This window comes from Hypanus sabinus, unplaced genomic scaffold (genome assembly GCF_030144855.1).
Source record: "Hypanus sabinus isolate sHypSab1 unplaced genomic scaffold, sHypSab1.hap1 scaffold_2135, whole genome shotgun sequence".
Taxonomy (NCBI): domain Eukaryota; kingdom Metazoa; phylum Chordata; class Chondrichthyes; order Myliobatiformes; family Dasyatidae; genus Hypanus; species Hypanus sabinus.
This window is the reverse complement of record NW_026780241.1, coordinates 31,440-37,439: the sequence shown is the minus strand read 5'-3', so window position 1 is coordinate 37,439 and position 6,000 is coordinate 31,440.

The window sequence follows — 6,000 nt, the reverse complement described above, 5'->3', positions numbered from 1 at the left end:
AGAGACCCCACAGGAGGAAGGTGGATGGGGAAGAGAGACCCCACAGGAGGAAGGGGGACGGGGAAGAGAGACCCCACAGGAGGACGGTGGACGGGGAGGAGAGACCCCACAGGAGGAAGGGGGACGGGGAGGAGAGATCCCACAGGAGGAAGGGGGATGGGAACGAGCGATCACTCAGGTGGAAGGGGGACGGGGACGAGAGATCCCACAGGAGGAAGGGGGACGGGGAGGAGAGATCCCACAGGAGGAAGGGGGACGGGGAGGAGAGGCCCCACAGGTGGAAGGGGGACGGGGACGAGAGATCGTACAGGAGGAAGGGGGACGGGGACGAGAGACCCCACAGGAGAAAGGGGGAAGGGGCCGAGAGACCGCACAGGAGGAAGGGGGAATGGGAGGAGAGATCCCACAGGTGGAAGGGGGACGGGGAGGAGAGTCCCCACAGGAGGAAGGGGGACGGGGAGGTGAGATCGTACAAGAGGAAGGGGGACGGGGAGGAGAGATCGTACAAAAGGAAGGGGACGGGGAGGAGAGATCCCACAGGGGGAATGGGGACGGTGAGGAGAGATCCCACAGGAGGAATGTGGACGGGGGAGAGATCCCACAGTGAGAAGGGGGCGGGGTCCAAGAGATCCCACAGTGAGAAGGGGGAAGGTGCCGAGAGACCCCACATGGGGAAGGGGGAGTGGGCCGTGAGACCCCACAGGGGGAAGGGGAACGGGGAGGGGAGATCCCACTGGAGGAAGGTGGACGGGGAGTGGAGATCCCACTGGTGGAAGGGGGACGGGAAGGGGAGATCCCACTGGAGGAAGGGGGATGTGGAGGGGAGATCCAATAGGAGGAAGGGGTACGGGGAGGGGAGATCCCACTGGAGGAAGGTGGACGGGGAGTGGAGATCCCACTGGAGGAAGGGGGATGGGGAGGAGAGATCCCACGGGAGGAAGGGGGACGGGGAAGAGCGATCCCACAGGAGAAAAGTGGACGGGGGAGAAGAGATCCCACAGGAGGATGGGGGACGGGGACGAGAGAACCCACAGGAGGAAGGGGAACGGGGACGAGAGACCCCACAGGAGGAAGGGGGACAGGGAGTAGAGATCCCACAGGAGAAAGGGGGACGGGGAGGAGAGATCCCACAGGAGGAAGGGGGACGGGGAGCAGAGATCCCACAGGAGGAAGGGGGACGGGCAGGAGAGATCACACAGAAGGTAGGGGGACGGGGAGGAGCGATCCCACAGGAGGAAGGGGGACGGGGAAGAGCGATCCCACAGGAGGAAAGTGGACGGGGGATAAGAGATCCCACAGGAGGATGGGGGACGGGGAGGGGAGATCCCACAGGAGGAAGGGGGACGGGCAGGGGAGATCCCACAGGAGGAAGGGGGACGGGGAGGGAATGATCCCACAGGATGAGGGGTGACGGGGAAGAGACCCCACAGGACTAAGGGGGACGGGGAGGAGAGTCCCCACAGGAGGAAGAGGGACGGGGAACAGAGACCCCACAGGAGGAAGGGGGACGGGGAAGAGAGACCCCACAGGAGGACGGTGGACGGGGAGGAGAGACCCCGCAGGAGGAAGGGGGACGGGGAGGAGCGATCCCACAGGAGGAAGGGGGATGGGAACGAGCGATCACACAGGTGGAAGGGGGACGGGGACGAGAGATCCCACAGGAGGAAGGGGGACGGGGGAGAGATCCCACAGTGGGAAGGGGGAGGGGTCCAAGAGATCGCACAGTGAGAAGGGGGAAGGGGCCGAGAGACCCCACATGGGGAAGGGGGAGTGGGCCGTGAGACCCCACAGGGGGAAGGGGAACGGGGAGGGGAGATCCCACTGGAGGAAGGTGGATGGGGAGTGGAGATCCCACTGGAGGAAGGGGGACGGGAAGGGGAGATCCCACTGGAGGAAGGTGGACGGGGAGTAGAGATCCCACTGGAGGAAGGGGGATGGGGAGGAGAGATCCCACGGGAGGAAGGGGGACGGGGAAGAGCGATCCCACAGGAGAAAAGTGGACGGGGGAGAAGAGATCCCACAGGAGGATGGGGGACGGGGACGAGAGAACCCACAGGAGGAAGGGGGACGGGGACGAGAGACCCCACAGGAGGAAGGGGGACAGGGAGGAGAGATCCCACAGGAGAAAGGGGGACGGGGAGGAGAGATCCCACAGGAGGAAGGGGGACGGGGAGCAGAGATCCCACAGGAGGAAGGGGGACGGGCAGGAGAGATCACACAGAAGGTAGGGGGACGGGGAGGAGCGATCCCACAGGAGGAAGGGGGACGGGGAAGAGCGATCCCACAGGAGGAAGGGGGACGGGGAAGAGCGATCCCACAGGAGGAAAGGGGACGGGGAGGGGAGATCCCACAGGAGGAAGGGGGACGGGCAGGGGAGATCCCACAGGAGGAAGGGGGACCTGGAGGGGAGATCCCACAGGAGGAAGGGGGACGGGGTGGGAATGATCCCACAGGATGAGGGGTGACGGGGAAAAGACCCCACAGGAGGAAGGGGGACGGCGAGGAGAGTCCCCACAGGAGGAAGAGGGACGGGGAACAGAGACCCCACAGGAGGAAGGGGGACGGGGAAGAGAGACCCCACAGGAGGACGGTGGACGGGGAGGAGAGACCCCGCAGGAGGAAGGGGGACGGGGAGGAGCGATCCCACAGGAGGAAGGGGGATGGGAACGAGCGATCACACAGGTGGAAGGGGGACGGGGACGAGAGATCCCACAGGAGGAAGGGGGACGGGGAGGAGAGATCCCACAGGAGAAAGGGGGACGGGGAAGAGCGATCCCACAGGAGGAAAGTGGACGGGGGATAAGAGATCCCACAGGAGGATGGGGGACGGGGAGGGGAGATCCCACAGGAGGAAGGGGGACGGGCAGGGGAGATCCCACAGGAGGAAGGGGGACGGGGAGGGAATGATCCCACAGGATGAGGGGTGACGGGGAAGAGACCCCACAGGACTAAGGGGGACGGGGAGGAGAGTCCCCACAGGAGGAAGAGGGACGGGGAACAGAGACCCCACAGGAGGAAGGGGGACGGGGAAGAGAGACCCCACAGGAGGACGGTGGACGGGGAGGAGAGACCTCGCAGGAGGAAGGGGGACGGGGAGGAGCGATCCCACAGGAGGAAGGGGGATGGGAACGAGCGATCACACAGGTGGAAGGGGGACGGGGACGAGAGATCCCACAGGAGGAAGGGGGACGGGGGAGAGATCCCACAGTGAGAAGGGGGAGGGGTCCAAGAGATCGCACAGTGAGAAGGGGGAAGGGGCCGAGAGACCCCACATGGGGAAGGGGGAGTGGGCCGTGAGACCCCACAGGGGGAAGGGGAACGGGGAGGGGAGATCCCACTGGAGGAAGGTGGATGGGGAGTGGAGATCCCACTGGAGGAAGGGGGACGGGAAGGGGAGATCCCACTGGAGGAAGGGGGATGTGGAGGGGAGATCCAATAGGAGGAAGGGGGACGGGGAGGGGAGATCCCACTGGAGGAAGGTGGACGGGGAGCAGAGATCCCACTGGAGGAAGGGGGATGGGGAGGAGAGATCCCACGGGAGGAAGGGGGACGGGGAAGAGCGATCCCACAGGAGAAAAGTGGACGGGGGAGAAGAGATCCCACAGGAGGATGGGGGACGGGGACGAGAGAACCCACAGGAGGAAGGGGGACGGGGACGAGAGACCCCACAGGAGGAAGGGGGACAGGGAGGAGAGATCCCACAGGAGAAAGGGGGACGGGGAGGAGAGATCCCACAGGAGGAAGGGGGACGGGGAGCAGAGATCCCACAGGAGGAAGGGGGACGGGCAGGAGAGATCACAGAGAAGGTAGGGGGACGGGGAGGAGCGATCCCACAGGAGGAAGGGGGACGGGGAAGAGCGATCCCACAGGAGGAAGGGGGACGGGGAAGAGCGATCCCACAGGAGGAAAGGGGACGGGGAGGGGAGATCCCACAGGAGGAAGTGGGATGGGGAGGAGAGATCCCACAGGAGGAAGGGGACGGGGAGGAGCGATCCCACAGGAGGAAGGGGGACAGGGAAGAGCGATCCCACAGGAGAAAAGTGGACGGGGGAGAAGAGATTCCACAGGAGAAAGGGGGACGGGGAGGAGAGATCCCACAGGAGAAAGAGGGACGGGGAGGAGAGATCCCACAGGAGGAAGGGGGACGGGGAGGAGCGATCCCACAGGATGAAGGGGGACGGGGAAGAGCGATCCCACAGGAGGAAAGTGGACGGGGGAGAAGAGATCCCACAGGAGGATGGGGGACGGGGAGGGGAGATCCCACAGGAGGAAGGGGGACGGGCAGGGGAGATCCCACAGAAGGAAGGGGGACGGGGAGGGGAGATCCCACAGGAGGAAGGGGGACGGGGAGGAGAGACCCCACAGGAGGAAGCGGGACGGGGAGGAGAGATCGTACAAGAAGAAGGGGGACGGGGAGGAGAGATCCCACAGGAGGATTGGGGACGGGGAGGAGAGATCCCACAGGCGGAATGTGGACGGGGGAGAGATCCCACAGTGAGAAGGGGGAGGGGTCCAAGAGATCCCACAGTGAGAAGGGGGAAGGGGCCGGGAGACCCCACAGGGGGAAGGGGGAGGGGCCGAGAGACCCCACAGGGGGAAGGGAGACGGGGAGGGGAGATCCCACAGGAGGAAGGGGAACGGGGAGGAGATCCCACAGGAGGAAGGGGGACGGGGAGGGGAGATCCCACTGGAGGAAGGTGGACGGGGAGTGGAGATCCCACTGGAGAAAGGGGGATGGGAAGGGGAGATCCCACTGGAGGAAGGGGGACGGGAAGGGGAGATCCCACTGGAGGAATGGGGATGTGGAGGGGAGATCCAACAGGAGGAAAATGGGACGGGGAGGGGAGATCCCAGAGGAGGATGTGGGATGGGGAAGAGCGATCCCACAGGAGAAAAGTGGACGGGGGAGAAGAGATCCCACAGGAGAAAGGGGGATGGGGAGGAGAGATCCCACAGGAGAAAGGGGGACGGGGAGGAGAGATCCCACAGGAGGAAGGGGGACGGGGAGCAGTGATCCCACAGTAGGAAGGGGGACGGGCAGGAGAGATCACACAGAAGGAAGGGGGACGGGGAGGAGCGATCCCACAGGAGGAAAGTGGACGGGGGAGAAGAGATCCCACAGGAGGATGGGGGACGGGGAAGAGCGATCCCACAGGAGGAAAGTGGACGGGGGAGAAGAGATCCCACAGGAGGATGGGGGACGGGGACGAGAGACCCCACAGGAGGAAGGGGCACGGGGACGAGAGACCCCACAGGAGAAAGGGGGACGGGGACGAGAGACCCCACAGGAGGAAGGGGGACGGGGCCGAGATCCCACAGGAGGAAGTGGGACGGGGAGGAGATCCCACAGGAGAAAGGGGGACGGGGAGGAGAGATCCCACAGGAGGAAGGGGGACGGGGAGCAGAGATCCGACAGCAGGAAGGGGGACGGGGAGGAGATCCCACAGGAGGAAGGGGGACGGGGAGGAGATCCCACAGGAGGAAGGGGGACGGGGAGGAGATCCCACAGGAGGAAGGGGGACGGGGAGAAGAGATCCCACAGGAGGAATGAGGACGGGGAGGAGAGATCCCACAGGAGGAATGGGGACGGGGGAGAGATCCCACAGGAGGAAGGGGGACGGGGCCAAGAGATCCCACAGCAGGAAGGGGGACGGGGAGGAGATCCCACAGGAGGAAGGGGGACGGGGAGGAGATTCCACTGGAGGAAGGGGGACGGGGAGGAGAGATCGTACAAGGTGGACGGGGAGGAGAGATCGTACAAGGGGGACGGGGAGAAGAGATCCCACAGGAGGAATGAGGACGGGGAGGAGAGATCGTACAAGAGGAAGGGGGACGGGGAGAAGAGATCCCACAGGAGGAATGGGGACGGGGGAGAGATCCCACAGGAGGAAGGGGGACGGGGCCGAGAGATCCCACAGCAGGAAGGGGGACGGGGAGGAGATCCCACAGGAGGAAGGGGGACGGGGAGGAGATTCCACTGGAGGAAGGGGGACGGGGAGG